Below are 27,585 nucleotides of genomic sequence, written 5' to 3'. Positions count from 1 at the left end.
GACCACCATTTGCAGCTGGAGCTAAGTAGGTGCCTGCGCTCAACAGAGCATGAAAATTCTGGGTTCCACTTTGACTCCCATGCCCCACTGTAAGGCTCTGGTTGATTTCACAAGAACCAGCCAGGATAATTACTAGATCTTACAACGCCCCTGCCCCCACCCTCACACTGCCCTCACGTCCCCTGAGAGATACACCTGGCTTGGCCTTCCTTCAAAGCAAATCTGATTCCCCTTCTCTTTGCATCTCTCACCTTCCAGCTCACACGACTCCTCCCCTCCCCCGCCATTCCCTCTATCAAGCGGACTTTGTACACACGGAAGCGTGTAAACCTTGTCAAGTCAACACTAGACAGCACACAGTTCCTGATAGCACATGCTGCCCCCTCCCTCTCCTTGGGAAAGTATGTCCTCCTGAAAGTGAAACTGTACCCAAGCGCACCGAATTCCTAGACAGAATATATTGAGGAGTCTGGGATTGGCCAGGTGACAGCAACCCTTTTGTTCCCAGCCAAATATTTACAATGGGGCCAGATTGACATTAATTGTGACCGAACATTCCTGACCTTGGTGTAACCTTCTCAGAAGGTGGGGAGAAACGATTTAATCTCTGTGCTTTTATGGTGGTATCTTAATTTTTTTTTTCTCCCTCCAAGCCTAGAATTAATTTCCCTAGTTTACGGGCTGTATGGGAATGTCCCAAGGTCCCCTTGGCCCCTCTGGATGAAATAATTAGCTGCACATGCTGTCCAATATTCTCGTATGCACGGGCCCCTCATTAGTTTCAAATCTCGGCTTAATTTCCAGCAGAAATATTTCAGGGTTTCCTGAGACTTAGCAGCCAACACTGACCAACCACAGGGGGTCTCCTACCCAGACTGCCCCTTCCTGCTCCTCTCCCCACCCCCTCCCATCCGTCTCTGAGTCAGATCTCCTTAAGGTGCCTTGCTGCTGCTCCCGCACTGGTGAACTGTCCAGATCAGAAGCAACTCCCCCCCCCCCCCCCCGCCCGAAAACCTGGCGCTTCCCTTTCCTTCCTTCCCAATCGCTTTCTGGAGTAGGTCGGCTTGAGTCTGTTCTTGGTCCTTGAAGGCCGACGCAGAGCGGAGCAACAGGTTTTCCCAAGGGGGAAAAAAAAATCTCATGATTTGTTAAGCTATTCTTTGTCACTTTGGGATCACAGGCAAAGAAATGAAGCAACGAGCCAACTAAGGGCAGGACAGTTAAGGGTCCTGAGAGGGATGGGTCACAGGGTCAAGGAAGAAGGATGGATTTTGTGCGGAACCTTGGAAGTGGCCAATAGAATGTCTTTCTCCAGACCAGGTTCGGAACCCGGAAGATGCCCGGGGTCAGTGGACTGCTTCAAAGTCAGTGGAGTCTGTCTTGAAATACTCAGAGCTGAGAGTCTAGATAAGTTGGTTCTGAACTCTATAGTACCTTTTTGCCTCTCTCTCTCTCTCTCTTTACATCACAACCCAGTTGATTTGCCGGAAGAAACCGGCATTACATGAGGTGATGCTGGAGTTTTTGATCATTGCCACTGAATCTCGTTCTTCTTTCTTTCTTCCAGCCCTTGGAGACCTATCATGGTCAGGAGAAGAAGCAAGGATGACCTGCTTTGGGAGTTAACTTTGATTGACGCCAGATCCTTGAACAGAAAGAGAAAGGGAGAGTGAAGAAACAAGAAAACGGAGGTATTCAAACTTTCAGTCCTGTTGAGTTGTTTTTATTGGCTGGAGTGACACACTGATTATTCCCCTCTGCTTGGAACAGAACACGACCTCACATTTCTTTACAATTAAATTAAAGCTAAAGAATGGCAAAGACGTTATCGTTCATGTGATATGTCTGAAAGATACTGGTTTTGGTCTACCGGAGTGGAGCGCAGAAGCCCTTGACTTGGCTTTATGGATGCCAAGTTTTCTGGGCAAATCCCATTAAGGGGTTTTATGTAGCTTCTGTCTTTTTGTTCTCATTTGTTGGCTGCCACTGTTGGAGATGACTCAAGGACTGTTCACGCCAAGCTTGAACTTAATTTAGACATTGGAAATACTAAATTTGGGCGACCTGTCTGTTCATTATTTCCCTTATCTGTTTATCCTGCAAGCATTGATCATTATCTATAATAATTTCATTAGAGGTGCTTGGTCAGTTGTCAAAAGTTTTTTTCACTAATCTGGTTTATGGAAAAATTTGTTATGGGTTATAGTTATCTTGTTTTCTCGGCTTCCTCAACATATAGATGGATTTTTTTTCCCCAAGCTAGAAAAATATTTGAACAACAACAACAACAACAACAACAACAACAAAAACAACTTCTTCTTCTTCTTCTTCTTCTTCTTCTTCTTCTTCTTCTTCTTCTTTTTCCTCTTCTTCTTTTCTTCTTTTTAGATGGGTTCTTGTGTAGCCCAGGCTGGCTTTGAGCTTTCAATGTAGCCAAAACTGAAGTTAAACTTATGATTCTCCCAGATCCCCCTTCCAAATGCTGGAATTACAGGGGGGTGCATCCATACATAGCCCTTGTACATTTTTCTTTCTCATTTTTCATGACTCCTACGTTGTGTTTTCTTTTCAAGACATCATTTTGATTTCCTTGAAGCTTTTCCATAGGTCATTAAGGTTTTTTTTTTTAAAAGATTTATTCATTTATATTTTATATGTGTTAATGTTTGCCTGCATGGATTTAAGCATACCACACATCCACTGTGCTTGCGGTGGACAGAAGGAGCTGTTGGCTTCCCTGGAAGTTACAGGGGGTTTTAAGCCATCACGTGAGTGCTGAGAACTGAACCCCGGTCCTCTGCAAGAGCAGTGCATACTGTTAACTGCTGAGCCATCTGTCCAGTCCCATGCTTGTTTTTTTTTTTAATGGCTTTGTTTGGTTTCTGCTATGCTTCACTTTGGATCTTATTCATGTTGTTAACATTATTTTCTCTTTTCTCTCTCCATTTCCCTCCCTTCCCCTCTTTCTCTCTCTTTCTAATCCAGGCGTCTATGTAATATGATGAATATTACAACTCTCCAACACCTAGTTGTTTCTTGTGACTGCCATTTCTCTGACAACAATTCTATTAACTATTTGTTCATTGAAACCTCATATTCCTCTAAGCCCTTGACAAATTTAAATAACAAACTTAACTCTCCTTTAAAGCTGATGCCCACAATTTTCATGACATGGGCTATTCTGGCCTTGTTTATGGTATCTGTTTCCTCCCAAGTATGAGTGTGGGTCATATTTTCTTCTGTGAATTCTTTATTATTATTATTGTTTTTGTTGTTGTTACTACTACTACTACTACTATCTGAGGCAGAGGCTCACTATGTAGCCCTGCCTGCTCCTTGGAGTGTTAGGGTTGTAAGTATTCACCATCATGCCTTGTACATGTTCAGGGTTTTGCTGTTGCCTGGCTAATAGCATGGTGAATGCTAAGGTGGAATAGACTGTCTTGCCTTCAGGGGGGTTCTATCCTGGGAGACGGAGCATACCGCACAGATTCTCCTTGAGCCCCCTGGGCTTTTGTTGTGGCTTGAGTTGTGATACCCTGGAGTATTGTTTACTTTAGGTCACAGTTTTTTCCTGAATGTTCTTCGAGAGCATGGTGGTAAATATTTTGGGCCCTGAATGAATTTCCCTCTGTTGAACTAGTCATCTCTTTCACTGTAATGTGACGCCATCCATAGAAATCCGTAAGCAAAGAAACGTGCCCGTGCACCAGCAAATGTGATTTACAAAAATGGCTGCTCAGGGATTCTTGAGCTAGTTGCTGCATCTTAATCCTAACTGATGGCTTCTTTGGTGTTTAGTTGCAGGCTTAGGATGGTAACAGTGTCTTTCTCTTCTAAATGGCACGAAGGCCCCATGTCTCCTAGTCTTGTGTAGTCTCAAGTTTTCTTTCCATTCTTAGACCTAATGGTTTCCTTTCCCCCACAAGGCCAAAGGGAGTGCGATCAGTTGCATTCACACTCCAGTCCTCGGCTGCAGTCTCACAGTGAGCGCCACCATCCGTGCCTCTTAGTGCTCTCCTTACTATTCAACCCATGGCTTCTATCCTTTCCCAGGTGCTGCCATAAAAATCCTCATTTGATTTGGAGTCTGTGAAGGTAACTTTTGTCACCCTGACACAGGCTCGAGTCACCCGGGAAGAGGGTACTCTGTCAGAACGGCTTGCGGACATATCTTCGGTGGGAATGTTCTTGACTAATGATTGATGTGGGAGGGGCCCAGCCCACTGTGGGGCTTGACTATATAAAAGCGGCGGGAAGCAGGCCAGTAAGCAGTGTTCTTCCACTGTCTCAGTTTCTGTTCCTCCCACCGGTCTCGTCTTGAGTCCTTGCCCCCGACTTCTCTCAGTGATGGACTGCCACCTGGAAGTGTGAGCCAAATAAACCTTTTCCTCCTTAGGTTGCTTTGGGCAGAATGCTTTGCCATAGCAACGGAAAGTAAACCAGAACAGCATCCTGTCTCTGAGCTTTAAGCTCCGTGTTGAGAAGGAACGGCAGGCACATTGAGTTCTTCTTTTCTGTGTAGTGACACTATTGGGAAGTGAGCCCAGAGGAGTATCCTGGAGACCGTGGAGCTTACTTCATGCATCCCTCTTAACTGCAAAATCTCAGCAATTAGGAGTGCATAGGACTCCAGTATAGGGACTGAAATTTGGTTTCCAGTACTCATATTGGTGGCTCCAACTACCTGTAACTCCAGTTCCAGGAGACCCAGTGCCTTCTCTGGTTTCTGCAGGCAACTGTGCTCATGTGCATGTACCCCCACATGGACACTCGTGTTAAAAATAAAAAGAAATCTTGTGCCAGGTGTGGTGGCGCATGCCTTTAATCCCAGCACTTGGGAGGCGGAGACAGGTGGATCACTGTGAGTTGGAGGCAAGCCTGGTCTACAAAGCGAGTCCAAGACAGCCAAGGCTAACACAGAGAGACCCTGTTTCGAAAAACCAAACTAAACAAAACCAAACAAACAAAAAAAGAAATCTTGTTTTAAAAATGACACCTTGAATGCACTCAGTTTCCCTAAGACTACATAGCCATTTACCTTTTTTTTTTTTTTTAAGCAAAGAGGAAGCTTTACCTTTGAGCCCTGTTGCCTAGAATTCATTTCTGTCTTCTGTAAAGGATGATAAATCTGTTTTCAGGCATTCGAGTTGTCTTTTAAATGGTTAAACTGGGGGAGACTCATAGTTGGCAGTGTGGCTGTGTCTCCTTTGACCACATTCTGCGATGATTCTTGGCTCCTTGGAGACTTGTCATCTCTTCAGCATTTGAAAGATGCTTCCCAGTCAGGGTCCAATGTGCCCACAGGACATTCCAGAGGGGTATAATTGATTCACCCTCACCACAACATACTATCTGCCCTGTCTTTATTTAGATTTCTTTTTTATACAATATGTTTTAATCATATTCTTTCTCTTCCCTCAAGTCTTTCTGGATCACCCCCACCTCCCTACCCACCCAGCTTCATGTCGCTCTCCCTCAGAAACAAAAAAAATCCCCAAACCAAAAATAAAAACAAATAAATGCCCTTCAAAGCTAATAAGATTAAAAACAAACAAAAAACAAAAAACAACTAACAAAAAACAAACAAACAAACAAACAAACAACTAACAAAAAACAAACAAACAAACAAACAAAAACAAAACAACAACCAAAAACCGAAAACCAAAAACAGAACAAAAATCACCCAAAAGACATGGAGTGCATTTGTATTGGCCAACTACTCCTGTGCATGGGACACAGTCCCTGGGGTCCGGCTGATACACCCAGTGGCGCTGAAAAAAGCCCCTTTCCCCCTCTCCCAGCATGTATTAGTTGCAAGTAGCTTCTTGGTTAGGGGGTGGAACTTGGTTTCCCTGGCCTCTGCATCAGAACCTGCCTCCAAATTCCTGCCAGGTTTTGGTTCATATCCTGGCTTCCTTCAATGGTGGCATACGATGAGGAAGTGTAAGTCAAATGAGCTCCTTCCTCCTCAGCTTGCATTCTGGCCATGGTGTTTTACAGAAGCAATAGAAGCACTAAGTAACACAAGTATCTTACAGTTTTTATTAGTATACGAGTCGTTCACTTGTCTGTATCCCAAGATATGTTATAGATTGTTGTAAATGGCACTATTTATCTCATTTCTTTATTGATATGCTTTCGTTTGTGTCTAGGAAGGCCGCTGCTGATTTTTGTATGTTAATTAGATATTACGCCACTTTGCTGAAAGTGTTTATCAGTTGTAGGAGTTTCCTGGTAGAGCATGTAGGGTCTTTTTATGTATACAATTATATCACAGGCACACAGGGATTCTTTGGTTTCTTCCCTTTCCATTGGTATCCCCTTGATCTCTGTCAGTTGGGCTTAAATATTATTTTGAATCAGTGTGGTGAGAGTGAACATCCTTGTCTTATTCCTGACTTTAGTGGAAATGCTCTGAACGTCCCTCTGTTTATGATGATGTTGGGTGTTGGCGTGCTGTAAGCTGCCTTTATTGTGTTGAGATATGTTCCTTGTATCCATAGTCTCTCTCAAGGATTTTTATCATGGAAGGATGTTGGATTTTGTCGAAGGTTTTTTATTTACTTAATGAGATGATCATCGAGTGGGTTTTGTCTTTCCTCTAGACTACTTATGTAGTGGATTATATTTATTTATTTACATATGTTGTATGATTCCTGCAATTTCTGTGCTGATTGATTTTTTATGGTTCGGAGATTTTAGTTACTGCTTCTATTTTACTAGTGGTTATAGGTTTGTTGAAATTGCTTATTTGATCTTGATTTAACTTTGGTAAGTTGTATATAATAATCAATTCATCAGTTTCTTTTAGGTTTTTCAGTTTGGTAGGCTGTAGAATTTTTAAGTATGTCCTTATCCTTCAAATTTCCTCAGTGTCTGTTGTAATCTCTCCTTTTTCATCTCTCATTTTATTAATTTAGATCTAATTTGGCTAAATGATTGTCAGTTGTGACAATGGCTCATTTCACCGAGTCTTCACATTTTTTTGTTCTATTATATTGCTCTTAGCCCTAAGTATGCTTATTTCTTCTCATATCCCCATTTGGAGTATCATTGATATTTGTTTTTCTTCAACTTCCAACTGTATTGCTAAGCTATTATTCCCCAGTATTTTCATTTTAAAAAAAGTCTAGGCACTTTGGGCTATGGATTTGTCTCTTAGAACTGCCTTCATTTTGTGTTTCCTGTATGTATCTGTCCTAGCTTGCCATCTATCTCCCTCTTAATTAATTAAGGATAAAAATGTCCAAGCGCCTTTGGGGCCTCTAGGTGCTGAACACACAAAGTTGAAGGAGACACAGACCTTTTAAGATCTGAAAATCTAAGAGGAGGGAAAAAAATGGAGAAGTAAGGTGGCTAGCATTGTCAAAATGGCAGGATCTAGTACACTTAGGAGACAAGCCTCTGGGCACACCTATGATGGAGTTTCTAGACTAGATTAGTTGAGGTGAAAAGACACATTTTTTTGTGTGTGTGTATTACTTGTTTTTCGAGACAAGGTTTCTCTGTGTGGCCTTTGGCTATCCTAGACTCATTTTGTAGCCCAGGCTGGCCTCGAACTCACAGAGATCTGCCTGCCTCTGCCTCCCTGAGTGCCTGACTTACAGGCATGCACCACTGTGCCCAGCTGACAAGACACACTTTAAGTGTGGGTAGTGCCGTTCCCTGCCTGGGATCCTGGGCTGAGTAAAGGATAAATAAGCTTGGCATCAATATTCATCTCTGTACTTCCTGACTGGATACAATGTGACCAGCTGCCTCAGGCCCCTATAGTCATGGTTCCTCCTACCACGATGGAGTGCACTCAAACTGTGAGCTCAGATTGACTCTTCCTTCCGCTAGTTTGATTTTGCCATAGCAATGAAAATAGTAACTAATACATGGGAGATTGGACAAGGCAGACTTATGCGTACCTAGACTGCTTAGCCAGTCCTTGAGCTCAGGCTTAACCAGGGAGTAGCAACTGTCACTGGCAGGTCTTGCGTGTTTGAAGGGCGCTTCAGGAAGGAAGGACAAGCACCCCATTCGTAGCCAGCCAGGCAGCAATGGCACATGTGTATTGTGCTGGAGGTTAATAGGCAAGAGACATCAGGAGAAGGTGGACTGACAGGTTGGTGCTGGCTCAGGAAAGACCTCACAGGACACAATAGAGAATTTACATGGGATCCTTAGACCATGAGAAGCAACTGAAATGTTGTTGGGGAGGACAGTGATCACACCTAGGCAACAGCAAGATCTAAGTGGCCAACTGGAAAAGCTCAGTGGGTCGGGGTGCAGCAACAACAGGAGGAGGAGGAGGAGGAGGAGGAGGAGGAGGAGGAGGAGGAGGTACAAAGACGGATCCTTCCACTACAACAAACGATCTGAGCTAGGAAGAGTTAGAGCTGAGAAATATTTTGGAAGATAATTTTTGTGGCTAATGCAATGATAGGCTTAAGTTGGAAGGAGGTTTGTAGGGTGGACCTCAGCAGTGGCATTTTTGAAGGAATATACAATGTGCTAAGAGCAGTTCTATAGGTAATGGTGCTTGGCAGATTTATTCCTCATTCACTCATTCAACACGCATTTAATGGGTGCCTACTGTATGTCAAATATTGCTACAGGGAAAGGTTGCTGCTCTCATAGGGGTAACACAGGGTTAAGTCCAAGGAGCTTTAATCTAGATGATAGTAAATCAGTTTATAACAAGTGATTGAAAAAATCCCAGTGGGACAAAGAGGAGCTCTTCAGCATCGAAGAATCTTCCTGTAGGTTCTAACGTTTGAGGTGAGACATGGATGGCTAATAGAACTTTGATATACAAAGATTACAGAAGCATCTAGAAGGAGTCATCAGCAAGAGCAAAGCCCTTGTGGTCAGAATAAACTAAGAGTGCTAAAATAGGATCTGGAGAGATTGCTCAGTGGTTAAGAGCACTTACTGCTCTGGTAAAAGACTAGTGTTCAGTTTCTAGCATTCACATGGTGGCTCACAATTGACTGTATCTCCAGCTCCAGGAGATCCAACACGTTCTTTTGTTTTTTGTGGGTGCGCGTGCACATGCACACACACACACACAGAGAGAGAGACAGACAGACAGACAGAGATAGAGAGACAGAGACAGAGAGAGACAAAGACAGAGACAGAGAGAAAAAATCTTACAAAATAGATTCTTAAAATAATCTCATGCCTGGGGCTGATGATATGGGAGGACAGGAGGGAAGAGGATGGATTTTGGAAGGTGTAGGGAGAGTTGGGAGAGGGGATAATAACATGATTAAACTATATTGTGTAAACATTTAAAAAAATAAAACATAGGAGGGCATAAGTGTTTGGAAATTATCAGAACAGCAGATTCTTCCCTATTGTACGTCACAGGCTCCATTTCCCCTTTCCCCTCATTATGGCTTTACAGATAATTGAGTTTGAGAAGCTTCCAGGCTCAGAGGTGGAGATGTTTACCAGATGGCCATCATGATTTTGCAGAGGTACAAGGACAAAAACCAAAAACCAAAAAAAGAAAAAGAAAGAAAGGAAAAGAAAATCATTTTGCAAGTTATCAACCAATGGGATCTGGTTGGCAGGTGATAATTTGAGGGTGTGGAAGCATTTTCCCAGCATGAATGTGCAGACAGGCTTGTCTGGGATTACAGGCTATAATACAAGATGACACAGCATCTCTGGTTACGGTCCATAGTCAGCTTCTCCTCTCAGGCCTGGCTTGCTTTATGCTTTTAGAGGGCACACAGCATCCTCCATGGGCCTTGAGTTTGGTGAAACACAAATACCAGTGAAGAGGATTGAAAAGTGAGCCAGAGGATCATATTTCAGGCTCACCAGGCTGTTTGTGATAATCACAGGTAGATGGTACACAGTTCACACATTGTAAATTTGATTTTACTGTATTATTTTGATAAAAACCCATCATTTCCCTCTCTATATGTTTTCCCTTGTCAAGTGAAGCATCCTAGGTGAGAACAAGGCTAGTTTGCATGTATTAGCTAGCTCTGGATCTCTTACTAGGTTTCAGCCTCAGCAGAGAATTTTCTTTTCTTTTTATTACAGAGAGTTTAAAGTTTAATTCCAAGTGTTCCTTGTGTCTTAAGACCACCGAGTTTATTAACTTGTGTTAATGCTTACTTTGCTTTTATTTATTTGTATGTATCAATGTTTGTGTGTGTTTGTGTGCTCATGTGTGTCTATGTGCTCATGGAATTAAGATCTACCTGTCTATCTATAATCTATCATCTCTCTATGCAGTCCAGGTTAGCCTGGAGTTCATGGATATCTCTTTGGCCTTTCAAGTGCTGGGATGAAAAGTATGTATCACCATACCCACTATCTTCCTTCATTTATTTTTAATGCACCTTTCCTTTCTAGAACTAATGATCTGCTTCTATTCTGATATCACCAATCTTCCGAATGTGTGTGTGTGTGTGTGTGTATGTGTGTGTGTGTGTGTACATACATACAGTGAAAATTTCCCTCAAAAATTGGTGTTATAAAAACAGTTGCAGATTCTAAAAAAACAAAAAAACAAAAAAAAAAACCCAAAAACCAAAGAACAAAAAACAAGTGGTTCTATTCAGCACTATTGTCAGGGGCAATGAGAACTGCCTCTGAGCTAAATAGCGCTGTCATATTGTAGCTCCCAGAAGACTGCTTCCTCCATTAGTCCTTGGCCTGCCTTGTTTCTGCAACTCATGCAAACCCATCTCTCATCTCTTAAAACCACATAACACACCAAATCAAAGCAGGTTTGTTTTTTTTTTTCCTGAATCAAAACTTGCCTACAAGTCGTTGTTTTTGGTGGCAATGTAGATTTCATGCACTTCCCTAAACACTGACTATCAGGTGAAAAGTGAGTAAGATGTTACACCAACAATATTCCTCATGGAAGAAGACAGACAGATGGTAAGAGCAGTGCTTCTGAGCCTGCTGTGGGTGAGAGGGGTAGGTTTTCCCCTTCTTCAATATAAAAGATGAGAGACACCATCATTGCCTTGGGAGAGGCAGTCTGGTGGCTGGCAGGATAATCCTACTGGGCTTTGATTGACATGCCCTGTATCTTTCTCTAGGAAGCGAATCTTAGACCAGGTGGATTCGCCAGTCTGAGGAAAGTTCTGAGCTTCCCACTGAGACCTTTGCTGTTGACTCTGGCATTTAGGCAAATTCCAGTGGCATTTCAGGTCCCCATGCCTGGGAACAGGATTCCCGTAGGGACTCTCTCTGCCTTTGGCTACGGCACACCCTTTGGCAGATGCTCTTAGCAGTTGTCAATCTCAGTCTCAATGTGCAAATAGATGATTTATCACCATTTGACAATTGGTAGTGTTGGTGGTAGCAAGCAAGTCTTTACTGGACAGTTTCCTGCAAATTTAAGGCTGTAAGTTCAGCTTGCTTTACTTTGGAGAAATAAAAGACAGAGCGAAATAAGCGGCATAATGAAGTGTTTTAGGAAGAATAACTAAGAATATCGGAACCTTTTAAAACGTGATACGTGCTTGACACGTGTTACTTATAATGTAAGATTTTAAAATTAGTTCTTTGAAAATTTCATGCAAGCTATTTTGATCGTAACAATTCCCTCCCAACTCCTCTCACACCTACTCCCCGCTTTCCTACCCACCTTACACTGTAGCCTCAATTGTTTTAACCCTATCAAATCCATTTTGTGTTGCCCATATACTCTTGGGTGCTTGGCCAGCCACTGGAGCATGGACTACAAAGGGCCACACCCTCAAAGAAACCAGATTCTCCCTCTCCCAGTTGTCAATAGCTCCTCAGCTGGGGGTGGGACTTCCTGCCCACACTTTGCCATCTCCATGCTGGGATTTTTCTCTGGCTTGATGGGAACTAAATGAGGATACAAATAATCTCAATGAGACAGACTTATTTTCCCTGTGCGCAACCTTCAGATAGTATTCCTTCAATAAGCAGCACCGTATCCGGCAGAGTTCAATGTGGCTAATGGTTGTCTGGATAGACATGCCTTCTCTGTTAGCTGTGAATTGCATGGCAGGGGTCCTGTATATAGAACTGGGTAAAGGAAGGTTCAAGGAAGAAGTGGCATTCAACCAGTGCAGGACCAGAAGATAGAGCCATCCCTTGAGAATGCCAATTTCCATCAACTGAAGTTGGTTTTGTAGGATTGTTAAGTGAGTTCGGTGACTCACAGGGATCCAAGTAGGGCATTTAGCCCCCGATAAACAATGCTAATGAGTCAGGGTCCTTATCATCTTTGAGACAGATTCTCCGTGGTTCAATGTGGAATGCTAAGTGGATAATTGCAAGTTTGTGGACTATATTCAGACTATCTGAATGCTATTGAAATGTAAGGTCATCAGACTTTATAATTAGAAAATAAGTTCTAGATTATCCATTACTATTGGATATAGTTTAGATTTGTGTGTCTGTGTGGGTTTTTTTTTGTGTGTGTGAATATGTAAACGTATTTTTAGCTGTGTGGCATGGGTGCTCATGGGCGTGCATATATGCAGAGATCAGATGCCAACTTCATGCATCATTTCTCAGGACATGGTTTACCTTGTTTTTCTGTTTTGTGATTGTTTTTGTTTTGTTTGTTTGTTTGTTTGTTTTTTGAGTTAGAGTTCCTCACTGGGTCCAGAACCAACTGGTTTAGCTACGGACCTGGCTAGTTAGTATCAGGATCTTCTGTTCCCTTCCTCCAGGAGTGCTGGGATTATAAGCATGCATTAGCATGTCCTGATTTTCTATGTGTCTTCTGGGGACTAAACTCACATACTCATACTTTCCTACAAAGCACTTTATTGACTGAGTCATCTTTCCAGCCCCAGTGTAGCTTCTTGTAGGATTTATAGATAAGAGAAGATTAGGGACTGTGAGGAGAAACTGTAGTGTACGCTACTCATGCCATCCTGCCTTTTCTTCATGGTGTCTTCTGGGCTTAGACTGATAGGACAGAGACCCTAATATGGAAGCCAGTGTAACTGCATCTTTGTAGATGTCTCAGAATTGATGTGGCATCCACCCACTGCCTTCCACCATAGAAAGACAAGCAAAGGCAAGAGGCGAAGTGAGCATCTTGAGTCTCTCCTTCTAATGTCTCATTGGGCCTGGGCTTGAGATGGAGTTGATAGCCCATGCCTGGATGTTTCCTGGTCTTGTCTGATGAGCTTTTATAACTTGATTCAGACTGCCTAAAACTCGTCACCTTCTCTAAACCCTCTTCTAGAGATAAGAGTGTCTGAGCACGGTTTGAGAAGTGTTCAAGTAGGATGGAGGGAAGTAGAGAGAGCAAGTCTTCATACTGACACCTAATATTGATATTTATGGAGTCATGAGAGCAGGTAAGTAGCACTTCCAGCCTTCATGTGGAAAGTCTCAAACCATGTTGCTCCCTTAGAAGTGAGGTTGACAGGGTCTGCTGTGGCTCCATCTAGTCTTTGCTCCCTATGCTGTCACTTTTAAAGACCTGTCAGCACAGCTTTGTTCCCCCTCCCCACTATATATCAACTATCCAGTTATCTGTCATTTATCTATCCTCTCTCTACCATCTATCTGTATAATCTATAAATCAGTCATCTATATGACTATCAATTACATATATATGTATATATATATATATACTATCTACAAATATCTATTTATCATCTACTTATATAATCGACCATCTGTCATCTATCAATCACATCTACCTTTCTGTTTATCATATACCTACCAGTCATCCAATTATCTGCCTATTCTATCATCTATCTATCTATCTATCTATCTATCTATCTATCTATTATCTATCTATCTATCTATATATCTATCTATCAATCATCTATCATCTATCTATCTATCTATCTATCCATCTATTATCTATACAGCTTTACTGTCTTCTTTAAGCTTTAAGGTGAATTCTACTTGGATATTGGTTCAGAAGAAGGTGTTGATAACTCAACACAGATGTATGTGGGAGTTTCTGGTGTTTTTCTGGGGGTGCTGGATTGGCATTTGGGGTGAGCTAGTCTTGCATGTGATTTTATCCCCAGAAGGAGAGGCTTGGGTTCTGAGTTTTACTATGCCTCCCCAGCTACAGGGCTCTCTCCATGAGATCCTGAGATATGGATGCCTCTGCTGTGTAGCTATACTGAGAATATCTGAGCAGTGCCTTCAGGGCCTCCGCAGTGCCATTCAGCCAGGCTATTTGCAGCCCTTTGCCTCTATATCTGAGTTGTACAGGCGTGAGGCCTACTCAAGATGCTTACGTGGGCCAGGGGATGCTTGAAGCTTTTCAAGGAGTTACTCAAGAAATAAGATTTGATTAAGGGGCAGGTTTATCTCTGCAGACACAACGAGCCATCTACTGGGAGAGCAGGGGCTATCACTACCATCTGTCCCTAGGAGCCCTGCTAATCTACGCTTCCCTTAATGCTCTTGATGAGTGTTTAGGTATGAGGAGGCTTGGCCAGCAGACACCACATGGGTGGAGCGATACTTACCTAACCACAACTCTGGTATGCTGAGGCACCCCAAGGAGAATGTGTGTGTAGAGAGGCCCTCAGGGATACCACACCCTAAGTCTGCTTCCCTCCCTGCTGTGAGAAACTAAGGGTGAGCTTCTAGATGTCACCAGCACTTTCCCAGTGCACAGGTACCATCCCTGGATCTGCCAAAGAGGATGGAGGTATCAGGTGGGAGAGCTGTTCTGATGGTTGGAGCCTGTTTTCTCCTTAGGTGTTTATGTGAAAATAAAAGCTACAGAGTCTGTTCACATAGGGCCTTGAGCACATTGGGTTCTGAGACATGGCAAGTGAAGTGTTGATTGATTTGAGCTGAGTCCCATACTTTATCATACACACACACACACACACACACACACACACATCCTCTCTTCCCTTCTATTCCCTCTTGTCTTTTTCTTCTCTGCCTTTTCTTCTCTTCTCCTCTCTCTCTTTTCCTTTTCCCTTTCCTCTGCTTTTCTGACATTCCCTCCCCTCCCATTTCCTCTTCTTTCCCCCAGTATTTTTTCTCCTCTCCTCCCTTCCTCTCCTCTCCTCCCCATCTCCCTCTCCACCAACTGCCATTTTGCTTTCTATTTCTTGGATAAGAAAATAAGACTGAGCATGATCTACAAGGTGCTCATCACATGGTAGCCTCGTTGGGTCTCATTGGTAAGCCTTCTCTAGGCAATATCTTTCTAAACTTGTCTTTTATAAGGTTAGTGCTACAGTTCTCTCCCTCGGACAAATGAGGGACTGGATACTCAGAGTTAGGGAGGTTGTCAGGATTGCTTGACTAAGAGATTACATTCGTGAGCATAATCTCAGTGCTGGAGTGATGGCTGAGCAGTTAGGAGATCTTCCTTTTCTTCCAGAGCATCCAGGTTTGGTCCTCAGCATGCACATCAGGGGAGACTGTGACCCCAGCTCCAGGAGATCTAGCATTCCCTTTTAGCCTCTGTAGCACTGCACTCACTTGGTGTACACACACACACACACACACACACACACACACACACACACACACACACAGATATTCATGCACACACACATGCACATACACACACACACTCTGTCTCTCATACAGAGTTCTTAAAAAACAACAAAGGAATACTCTGAATCATTCCATGATAATCATAATACTAATCAAGGCCCACCATTAGCTCCCTGACTTTATGTGTGCATTCTTTTGTCTTGTTTTGTTTTTAAACAGTACAGGGAACATGAAGGCCTAGTTGGGAGGATGAAGAAGAGGGTACCTGAGAGTCCCTCATGTGTCCTTTGCAGTTCTCTTCTGGACATGATATATGTCACTACAGCACATCACCAAATAGCAAGCTGATGAGCTGTTCATCTCACTTGCTTGCTGCACCTTATTAAGAAGTGAAGCCCAGCAGGTGACTAATGGAAGGAGGCAAGTCAGAGGTAGACACTGGGTTCTTCCCTCTGTGATCCTTGCTCTTCGGAAGAAGTGGTTGAGGCTGAGTTAGAACTGAAAAGGGCCTTGCCTGCCTGCATACCCCACTCCCTTCTATCCAATTTGATGGATAACAATCCTACTCTTGAGGCCCAAAGGGGCATAGTCACAGGACCCTTCTCAGCGTTCTTCTGCGTGTGACCTAGCTCCTGTGTGTTCCAGACCAACACTCAATGCCTGTGGCCCATGCTTAACCTTCTAGATGTATGTGATCAGCTTATGATCAGCACCCACACAGCTGGGAATCACTGAGTCATGGGGTCGAGTTGCTGCTTGCATGTTTTGCTGGAAGTGAGATTTATAGGGCAGAGTGTCTTTGCCTCCCACACTTCTGGCAGGTTCCCTTTGCCCTGTGGATTCCTGCTGCAGAGCCTTATGGAGCTTGTCACTCGTAACTCAAAAGGAAGCCTTTAAATCGGTGTCACCATCCACAGGTGACAGGTTCCAGTAGACTTAGGCCTGAAAGCCACAGCAGCGGATGCATTGGCAGGGCCATGCCCTAGAGTTCTGGACAAGTGACCTAGGAAATGTGCTCGGCCATCTGTTTGCTTGCCTTTTATGTTTTCAACTTACCTTCCAGGTAAGATGTGTGAAAAATGTGAGGAGCCGAGGGGAAGACAGATACAGGAGCTGTTTGTAAATGCTGCTTTGTGGCATGAAAAACAGAAGGAGGAGGGAGGGAGAGAGGAAGGAGAGAGAGAGAGAGAGAGAGAGAGAGAGAGAGAGAGAGAGAGAGAGAGGAGAGAGGAGAAAGGAGAGAAAAGAGAGAGGAGGAGAGAGAACAGAGAGAGACAGAGAGAGAAAATATATCTATCCATGGAAGAACCAATATGAAGAAAATGTAATTGTATCCTGAAAAAAAAAAGTGTGCTTCTGAAAATGCTTTCCTCAAGGAATCAGTATAGTTAAAATCAAAATCACAAAGCCCCTTTGTTCCTCCCTCCTTTTCGTTGATTCTCCTCTCTATTCTTGGCTGTTCTTCTGTTTTACAGGGTACCAGCTGCTCTTGTATCTGGGAACTGTAGAGAAATAAAATACAGGGAAAGAAATAACATGCGATTTGAGAAAGAGTATCCATGGTGGAGAAAGAACAGGATTGATGCTAAAGATAGTGAGTACCAATGTGAGGGAGAAACAGCTCGGTCATCATGCCTTGCAAGCATGGGGACCTGAGTTTGATTCCCAGAATGTATGTGGAAGTGCCAAGGGCAAGAGTGTGCATGTGTAATCTCAGAGCTGGAGGAGCAGGGATAGGTGGATCTATGGGGCTTGCTGGCCAGCCCGCCTAGCTTTCTTTCAGAGTGCCAGACTGGTGAGAGACTCTCTCAAAGGAAAAGAAGAAAGGTTGTTGGTGACTGGTAAAGGACACCCAAGGTTGCCTAGCGCTGTGTACACAGATCACACTCATACAAACACACGTAGCCACACCATATGCAGGCACCTGCACGGTGAGGAGATATGGAATTGGTGGCACAGAGCAGTCTAAGGAAACTGCTGGGCGTGGTGGCGCACACCTTTAATTCCAGCACTCAGGAGGCAGAGGCAGGTGGAGCTCTGTGAGTTCGAGGCCAGCCTGGACTAGAGAGAGAGTCAAGGACAGCCAAGGATACACAGAGAAACCCTGTCTCAAAAAAAACAAAAAACGAAACAAAAAAAGAAACTTTCAGCATATGAGGAAGGACACAAAAGGAACATGTCTGCTAAAGAGAGCGAGAATAAAGACACAAGAGAAACGTGAGCAATTTTAACGTAAGGAATTAAACCCCTTTCAAGAATGCTGACATAGAACCACCACACGAAAATCATGGCAGTGTGCTCAGTGTGCTCAAGTTCCAGCCAGCCAGAGGTGGGCATGAAATCCCATCACTAGCTGAGGAGCTGTTGACATTTGATCGCTGCTGGATGAAGGGATCAGTTTTCTTTAATGATGTCACCCCGGTTCGTTGATCACAGGCCCAAGGCAGGCCCCACACCCAAGAGTAGTTGTGTAACACAAGCTACACTTGATAAGGAAGAAAAGAAGAAGAAAGCACAAAGCTGGGTGGGTAATGAGGAAGGGTTGGGAAGGTGCGCATAAGAGGACTTGGGGATACGATCGAAATATGACGTTGTACAGAATTCTCAAAGAAGTATTGAAAATACTCCTTAAAAAAAGAAAGCCGTGTCAAAAATCTGTCCCTGCGGTATCAGTTGCAGACACATTTTTGAAATTCTCAATTTAAATAGAAAATTGGATTTGAAAACCACCATGATGCACACTGACAGTCTTTTATAAAAACAAAACAAACAAACAAACAAAACAACAGCAACGAACATGGGAGGAAACTCGCCTGCATATTCCCCGGAGTGAAACTTTGTTAGAAAGAGGGTTCCTGTCCTGTCTGTATTCTAGTTTGATTTGAATGTAAGCTAAAGGGGCCACTTAAGAAGTGAATCTAACGCTTACAGGGAAACAGAGAGGACACGAAGCGGCCAGGGAAGTCTTTACAGCTGTGATGGCAGACCTTAATCAGAACAGCACGGCAACGGGGGAGACCAGAGAGAACTGTGCAGATGCCCCGCTAGTCCTTAATGAGTCTCTCTCCTCTGATTTCAAGTGCCAAAGTTAATCACAAACTGGCTGTCCTACATCTCCTAGAACCTATTTTTAGAGTAAGTGGTTGACTATTTGAAATAAGGTTGGCATCTTTCCTGAAATCCCACACCCCAGTATAGAGACCAAAGGAACCAAGTACCATAGCTGATGTACCCATCCCCCTCCCGCCCCCCACCCCCCAAAAAGAAATCAGGGGCTGAGGGGGGTTGGATTTGTCTGATCATGTGTACTGAGTTGGGGATATAAATGGAACTCATCTGTTGGGGAAGGTTCCTGAATGAGAGAAGGAGGCAGAAGCAGGGTCCTATAGCTGGAGAGAACGGAATTCACTTTCTATTCTGGCAAGAAAGGGGACAATGGTGGTAAAGACGCTAGCGTTAAAGACGCTAAATTTCTTCCTGCTTCTGGACCACAATGGTAGCGTGGAATAGGTGTTGTAGGGAGTGTGCGACCCAGAAGCCTGTCAGCCTGACCCCAGGGTCACTCTCTGAGTTCCCATCTTCCTGTGATGACTTTCCAACATGTGATTTTGTCATTGTGATGCTGGGTGCCAAGAGAACTTTGGCATACTCAGGCTAGTACCTTGAAATCTGTAAGAAAACCTCTTTTCTTGATAAACTTCCCAGCCTCTGCATTTGATTATGGCTACAACAACAACAACAACAACAACAACAACAACAACAACAGCAACAGGCTCATTCATAATACGGGTTTTTAAGAAGTGAAATAATATTTCACTTATATAGGAATATTACCTACAAAGATTCTTATGTAGGAATAGTTCCAGTCATTAATTACCATTATAACTATTATTACCACATAATTACCATTAATAAACTTAAAGAACATTTACAAGATAGAAAAAAATCTCATAATGGTAATAAATCTGAGTATAAAAATTGCACATACTAAAGGGTGCCAATAATGGATAGAAAAAGATATTAATGTATAGACTCATTAAGGAATAAAAATAAATATATTAACATATTAAGGGTCAATTTGAATTTACAGAAACAAAACTTCATTACTCTTTTTCATATTCGACCAAAAGCTTTAGAAAGTCAGAAAAAAAAACTGTAACTATTTTATTGAGTCACAAGTTACTGGGAGAAGCAAGCTAGGGCCATTGTAGAAATTTGCCTTTTACCTAATTTCACATCAGTCTCCTATGTTTGAGGTTATATATATGAGTGAAAAAGATGGTTGGAGATGAAGGGAACACATTTATCTTAGTTATTACGTTCTCTCACATTCTGGGCTTCTCAGTACTTAGCCTTCTTCCTTGTGTCTGAACCTGGGTCTTCCCATGCCTCCAAGATGCTCCCAGCTTAATCCACTTACTTTCTCCCCATCTTGCACTAGGGTGTCAATTTAACGAGGAGGGATGAGGAAGCTGTTGTCTGGGAAACTGCCCATACACACTGTTTCTATGAATGACTACTGTGCAAGCAGTGATTAACTAAGGATGGCGTGGACTTGTCTGGGCTCCATAGCTGGGTTCCTATCACTGAGGTCTGTCCATATAGCCCTTCAAATGGAAATGAATTTCTAAGAGTGGCCTCAAGAATGCTGGTGGCCTGGCCATTCTGCATTTCTTCTGGCTATTTAAACACACCAGGGCCATGGGTGCTCTCATGCTTTTGCTTGATAGTTTGTCCCTTTTCTTCTAATCTTCCCATGATACCCATCGCTCTTCATTCAACATCTGCCCTATCGCAGCTTCTGAGCTAACTGCCTCTCTCCTACCATTCAAACCGAAGCTCTGCCTCCCTTCTGTCCTTCCTCCCAAGACCCAGCCCAGTGCCATACTTTGTGAAGAGTCACTCACGGATCATTATTTCTAGTCATTTTTTTTCTACCTACGTTTTTTTTTACCACATGGAGAGTTTCCACCATGACAGGACAACAGCTAGCGCTGGGAAACAGGGCTCACTTACACGAGTCGCAGGTAAAGGGGCTTTGCAGGAGTCCCCCAGGACTTCCTCAGCGTGTCCATGGGCTGTGAGATGGCTTAGCAGATGAAAGACTCTTGTCGTCAAGCCTGATGGCCTGGGCTTGGGGTTTAATCTTCAGAAGCTACTTAGTAAAAGGAAGGAGATAACTGCCATGAACTGTCCTGTCTTCCAAATGTGTACAGTACCACATATATGAGCACATACATGTATACTCACACATACACATATCTAAGTAAGCAAATAAATTATATATACATATATGTATACACACACACACATATATATTATAAAGGTATACCATAATACTGAAAATAGAGAACTGAGGTAAATGATACAGGCCATTTGATCTTGCTCAAGCCATTTTATAGAGGAGGGAATAAGACCCAGAGAAGGTTCTAAAGAAAGATGAAGAGAACCAGACCCAAAGCTAAGTCTGTGCAGCATGAAAGAACCCTCACAGGGTCTACAGTCCCCAGCATAGATTCTCTGGCCACCCACTTTGTCCTCCCTTTGTTGATGTTGGGAATCCTCAGTGAGTTCATCACTGCAAAGGGTTCTTAGTTCCTGTACTGGCTCACAAGACTCAGTCCTCTACCCTGTGTGGCAAGGCGTGGGGAGCTGGAAGGGAAGGCCTGTGGGGGAGGGGAGCTGCCAGGCTTTGGGGTTTCTGCCTCCCAGGCTAGCTACCCTTTTATCAGATGGAAGTGACATGGAGTCATCTGACCTGGCTCACGTTTGAGAGGCAGGGGCCCGGGGGGGGGGGCGGTGAGTGCTTCTAGAACATACTTAGCTAATGAAGCTATCGTGGTGTTCTTCTGGCCCGTGGGTGGACAGAGACAGAGCATGATGTAGGGACTCAGTGAGTCTTTTCCATGCGGTGAGGTTGACCTTGGGGATTTGAGTGCCTGGGCATTAGCAACGTAGTCAGAAACCAAGAGGTTCCAAAGCAGCCTCTACCTCACATGGGGAAACAGTCCTTGCAAGAACTGCGTCATCGGTGGGAAGGTTGGAGTCCCTTTTTTTGTCACCATTGCTGGGGACAGGAGGAAGACAAATGAGCCTGAGGTCAGAGGGAAAGGGACCACAGGAGACTGTAGAACCCATGTAATGAGCCCGTCCATGCACAAACGGGCTAGTTTTTGTAATCTGGGAGACTCTTAAATTGTAATTCTTTTTGAAGACAGATGATGCTATGGCACTTGGGGGACCAGGACCATCTATGGATAATGTGCCATATTATAATTTATGCAAACAGGACGAAGCGAGAAAACAACTACCCATTGATTGCACATAGAGTGGTCAAAAGCAAGCATTTTCTATCCTACACCCATTTTCTGAACGATGTCATGTATTTAATGATGGTGTCTCCTCCTTTTTGAAGAAAGAAGATGGGACTCAGGGAGGTTGGGGAGACTCAGTTCCAGGAAAAGGGAGAGAAGGCAAAGGAAGGGAAGGGGAGGGGAGGGGAAGAAAGGGAAGGGGCCATCTGGGTTGCCGTTATCTGCTACCGGCCAGTGTTGTGATTTGAATGTGAAATGTCCTACACAGGGCTCATGTTCTGAGCACTTGGTCCCCAGCTGTTGTTTGTGCTTCAGGAGGCTATGGATGCTTTGGACTTGGGGTCACCAAAGAGTATAGTCCTGCTTTGTTTCTGGTTCAGGTTTCTGTTTTCCGATCTGCTGAGATGAAGCAAACCACCACGTTAAGATCACTGCCACAGATAGAGCCACTTCACAGCCAGCATGCCATGTCTTCCGTGCCGTGATGGACTGATGTCCTCTGAACCCTGAGCCAAAACCAAATCCAGGACCCTTTCAGTTGCTTCTGTCAGCTCTTTTGTCATAGTGAGAAGGAGGAAAAAAAAAAAAACAAAAAACCAACCAACCAACCAACCAACCAAACAAACAAACAAAAAACAAAAAACAAAACAAAACAACAAAAAACCCAAAGCAGCCAGCATCATCCTTCTATGGTTATGACCTATGGCATGCCTCCAGGTCCTTTCAGACAGAAGCTGGGGTGTTTTTCATGCTCTGTTTGCACCTGCCTGCCTTTACCCCCTGAGTCTGTCCCATTGGGTTCCGCAGACATGGCCCTCATCAGTTGACTTTCAAGTAGCATCACACTGGAAAAACATTTATTTGTAGGGTTGACGGGGTCACATGTGAGGTGTCTGAGAAGGTGCCAGCAAACCTTCCTGTGTGAGGTCTGTAGTAGTTCTGGCCTCCTCACAGAGCCTGAGGTGCTCTGTGACTGGATGAAGATGCATTGCAACAATGAACTTTAACCATGAGGCTACTTCCACTGCCCAGGTGGCTCTCAGCTGATGGACCTCACAGGTGGGCCTGTAACCTGGCACTGGTCCCAGCAGAAACAATGACTGATTAAGAGGGAGTGACATAGTAATGGTCCAGATTCACTGATGGTGACATGGCCATGCCCAACAGAGACCCTATGAGGGGTCTTGAGGAATTAGCTATGCATGCCTAAGCCTTGCTATTATTTGGTATTAGGTAGAGATGCACGTAGGTGTGGACAAGGAAGCTAAAACAGGGTTGTTGATGCCCATTACTTTTGTATGAGTTTCACAGGGCTAAAAATTCAAGGTCGCGGCAGCCCTGAGATCCTTTCTGTATGCTCTGGAGCGAATCTGTTTCTTAGTCTTTTCCATCTGAGGGCTGCTGTATTCATGAGCTCCTGGCCTTCCTCCATCTTTAGAGCCCCCAACAGTGAACCTGGCTGGTGTTTCTGCATCTCTCTGGCTTTTAATAGGAGCCCCATTATGATCTGGGTCTTTTAGAACATTCTTCTGTGTCTGCCCAATGAAGTACTTAAAGGAAAAAAAGGTAGAATAATAAGACTCTTTTTTCCATTAAAAAATGTTTGCATGTATATTTGTGTTCACAAGTGTGTGTGTGTGTGTGTGTGTGTGTGTGTGTGTGTGTGTGTGTGTATGTTTGCACATTCATGTGTGGAACCCAGAGCTTCATGTTAGGAGTCATTTTTAGTCACACTTACTTTTTTTTTTTTTTTTAAATTGAAGTAGCGTCTCTCACCTAAGCTGGAGCTCAGCCATTTGGCTGGTTTAGTTAGCCAGTATGCTCCCTGTCTCGGCCCCGGCTGAGCATAAGGATCAGAGGTGGGCTGCCATGCTTGGCTCGGTTTTATAAAGGCACCACGGATCTGGACTTCAGAGGTAAATTCTTTGCACACTGAGCCATCTTCGCATTCCCCCTTCCTGCCTCAGCCATACCTTCCCTTTTCAATGGTGGGGATTAAGCCCAATGCCCTTGTACGACCCAGGAACCTCTTTACTACAAAGCTACATTCTCAGCCTCAAATATGCATTCATTGATCTTGTGTAGGTGTTGGAGTCCTTGGGTGATAATTGGAGTCTAAGCTTCTTTTCCTACTAGCTGTGTATTTGATCATGGAAATGCCAGTGCTCAGCTGTAGCCCAGACTTTCCTCTTCATGGTGGCCACAGGTCACTTGGTCCAGTCTCTCAGGGACAATGGTGATGGATCATGAGAGATAATGAAAAGTGCTCTAAAAGGATGTTGTTGTTTAATCAAGAAGAAGCTGAATATGTTCTCATCCACAGTGCAACATCCATGACTCACTCCACTGACCCCGTGAGCTGCTCTGTTGTCAGAGGGAAGCCCCCTCACCCCCCGCCAGCACCTTTTCTGTGTTGCACAGTTTTACACGTGTGGTGCTCAGTAATGCTCTGTAACATGGAGGATATCAAATGTTATTGCGAGGAGTGCTAGGAATTAAAAAAAAAATATCCTAATGTGCCAAAAGAAGGGAAGGGGTAGACACACAGATGGCTTCTGTAGTCTCCCCACTCATTGCTGGAGTGGAGGGAGTGGTGTATCTGTCTGAGTGTGATCATCCTTCTGTGGCGAGAACACCATCCCTAAGAGTGGATGAGTTAGAAGGACTAGCGGGTCTCAGGCTGGACTGATGGCTTAGTGGCTAAGAGCACTTGTTCTTCTACGGTACCTGGGTTTGGGTCGCAGTACCAATGGCTCCCAACTGTCTATAACAGCAGGATTGGGGGATCTTGTGGGCCCTGGGCTGCTTCAGCTCATATATGTCTGACATTGAAAGGGCCAGTGGGCATGCGCAAAATGGAGAGAGCACAGGGCCAGGCACACACTGGCACAACCCACTCTCACCATCATTAATCCAGTCTTGAAGGAGTTAACGATCTATCGCAATGGCGTTGCCATTCCTTGAAGACCTCCTTGCCACTTTCAATGTTTCTTTCCCCGTGGATTGACAGATCTCAATGTGGGTTTCAGATGGAAGGAACCATATCCAAATTAAGGCATTTTGATTATATACTTCTGGGAGAATCCCTCCCTTCTCTCTCTCCTTTCTTCCTCGATTCTTCCTCTCTTACTTCTCCCTCCCCTCCTCTTTTCTTCTTTACTGTATTCCTTAATTTTTAAATTTTATTTGTTTTGAGACAGCCTTGCTTTGCAGCCCAAGCTATCCTCAAACTTGAGGCAAGGCAACCTCCCCCCTCTCCTCCCCTCCCCTCCTCACACCCCCCCCCCCCCAGGCTCCTGGGTGCTAGGATCACAGGCACAGCACCATGCTTGGCTTTCTTAGGAAGTTTATATTTGAAGTGGTTCTCCAGTGTGCATGTAGACAGTGCTGAAGGAACCCAATGCATCCCAAACAGAGGCCATGGCTGCCAGAGGCCCCTTCCTGATGCCCATCTTCCTGTGATTCAGAGGAACAGCCAAGGATGCAACTCCCTTGCTGTTAGGGAGAGTTGTGGTCTCCTGGGTTAATACACAAAGCAGCTGCTATTTCAGGCTTAGTGCATATCTGTCTGCCACTGTTAGCTCCTCCTCCTCCTCCTCCTCTTCCTCTTCCTCCTCCTCCTTGGCGCATAGTAGGCCCTGAAAATAGCATCTGGCAATAGAACGCATGGATGAGGGCCGAGGGAATATGTTACAGGGTGGCACAAAGAAACATTGCTGCATGTTCACATTGTGTAGACGGATCATTTCTGATGATGATGGATGATCTGGGGACTTGGGGCCACTCAGCAGAATTTCCCTAGGGTATTGCTCCAGCCCTGCTCTCCCGGCCTCGCAGCCAGGCCAAAGGAAGGAAGGAGTAGGGAAGGCAATCAGTGGCATGATGCGAGCTGCTTGCTAGCCAGAGCCAAGGGCTTCTGAAACCTTTTCAGATCTTCCCCTCAGCAAGCCTTCCTGAAGCAAGCCCTCCCTCCCACGGCGCCTGCTTCTGCCTCTGCCCTCCTGGGCTCCGGTCCATCTCTCTTCTCTGGCCTCTCCCTAGAGCTGGGCAGCCTTGCTTCTGGCCAGGAAGACGGTACCTCCTCTGAGTCAGGGCTGAGTGAGCAGAAGTTGCTTCACGCCAAACCCCCAGGGCTTGGAGAGCAACTAGCTTTGTCCACACAAAACTGCAGGGCTGAGGCCAGCGCAATGGACTGGCCCAAAGTGAATAAGCAAAAGCAAAAAAATAAAATAATAAAATTAAAAAAAATGAGACTTAATGGAAAATAACTATTGGGTCCAAAAACATTTTCCTTGGTGGTGGTGGTGGTTGGGGGGGGGGGAAGCCATTCTAGAGTGGGGATGGGGGCGGGTAAGGGAGGTGTCTTCCTGTGAGTCAGACACTGCAGCCCTTCCCCCAGTCTTGAAGTGGGGGGCTGAGGGTGGCAGCCGCGTGGGCAGAGCAGGGTGTGGGGCTCAAGGCAGCCAAAGAAGGGACGAGTAGGCTCCCCAACCCTGCAGACAGCAGCAGAGGCTGGGCTGGCACTTCCCTTCCAAGTGTTGCCCAGAGTCTCCATGGAGGAAAGGCTCCTGCCTCAGAGCCAGGAAGGCAGCGCCTAGCTGCTGCTGGCACTGGCCAAGCTCAGCTAGGGCCGTCTACTCTCCAAGGTTCCAGCAGGAGTGGGAATCCCATCCGCTCTGACCTCATGGGTGAAAAAAAAGGCAACTGTGGCCCCTTCCAAGGGTGAGGCAGCTCCGCCCGGGCACAGGCCCGGCCAGCTGGACCCTCCCAAAACGGGTTCTCTTTTGTCAGCTGCCTTTTATAGAACTATAAAACCCAGAGTTCAAGTGCGAAGACTTAGTCTAGTCATTTTTTCAGAAAAGGGTCAGACAGCAACTCCAGGATTCTTCCTCTCTCTCTCTTCCCGCCTTGCTAGGTTGCTGGCATCCCAGCCTTAAGAAAATCCTGACACCCCTCCAACGTGCATGTTAAGCGGCCCAGGACTGTTCTAGGCTCAGCTATGGAATCTGGATAGACAGATGGAGAAAAGGAGAAGGAAGGGAAACTGTCTGAGAACGAAGCAAACAACGCTGGGGATGTGGAGCTAGTTCAGTGCAAGCTGGAGAAACAGATTTCAGGCATCTAGCACAGCAAGACTGTAACTGCAGCTCTCCAGCAGGCCTAACATAGGGCCACTCTTAGGGGGTGATTGGCCGGCCAGCGTAGCCAATTGAACAGTTTCACATTCAATGGGCAACCTAGTAGCAAAAATAAAAATAAGGTGGAGGGCTGCAAAGACGGCTCAACAGTTAGGACCACTGGCTGCACTTCCAAGAGGAGTTACCAGCACCCACAAGGAGGCTCACAACCATCCATGTCTCGAGTCCAAGGGGATCTGATGCCCTCCTCTGAAGGCCACCAGGCAGGCATGTAGTGCAGGGATATACATGCAGGTAAACTACCCATACAAAATTTTAAAAATGTAATAAAAGAAAACAAGAGAATCATTGACTCTCTGGTCTGTGCACACACATGTATGTGCACACACTCACGTGGACATGTACACACAGGAAGATATAATGCTGACTAACGTCATATGGCCTTTGTCATTTCATCTTTCCTATTCAAATATTAAACCCCTGGGCCAAAGAATATGATGGTGGAATATCAGAAGAATTTGTTATCAGCAGATTTAGAAGGAAAGAAGAAACTAGGTCTGCAGGAACTTGAGAAAGCTTAAGTCTCACCATAGCTCAAGACTTGGGATTCGGCAGTCCCTAGATTCATGATCAGGAAAACATGACAGATGAACCTTGTTATTGTTTTTAAGACCTTAATAAGAATAAGA

General features: G+C 44.6%; 1 long non-coding RNA gene across 1 annotated transcript in view; it reads left to right on the top strand.

The window, feature by feature from the left end:
- LOC311578283 overlaps nucleotides 1–27,585 on the top strand; it is a 150,583-nt gene that overhangs the window by 61,395 nt on the left and 61,603 nt on the right. The window contains exons 8-10 of the long non-coding RNA XR_014772811.1: nucleotides 1,568–1,691; nucleotides 13,199–13,313; nucleotides 15,664–17,038. This is a non-coding gene — a long non-coding RNA (uncharacterized lncRNA). The remainder of the gene's footprint in view (nucleotides 1–1,567; nucleotides 1,692–13,198; nucleotides 13,314–15,663; nucleotides 17,039–27,585) is intronic.

This window comes from Acomys minous (assembly GCF_964271855.1).
Source record: "Acomys minous genome assembly, chromosome: 12".
Taxonomy (NCBI): Eukaryota; Metazoa; Chordata; class Mammalia; order Rodentia; family Muridae; genus Acomys; species Acomys minous.
Note: the sequence above shows the minus strand (reverse complement) of the source record. Positions and strands in the feature narration are given on the sequence as shown.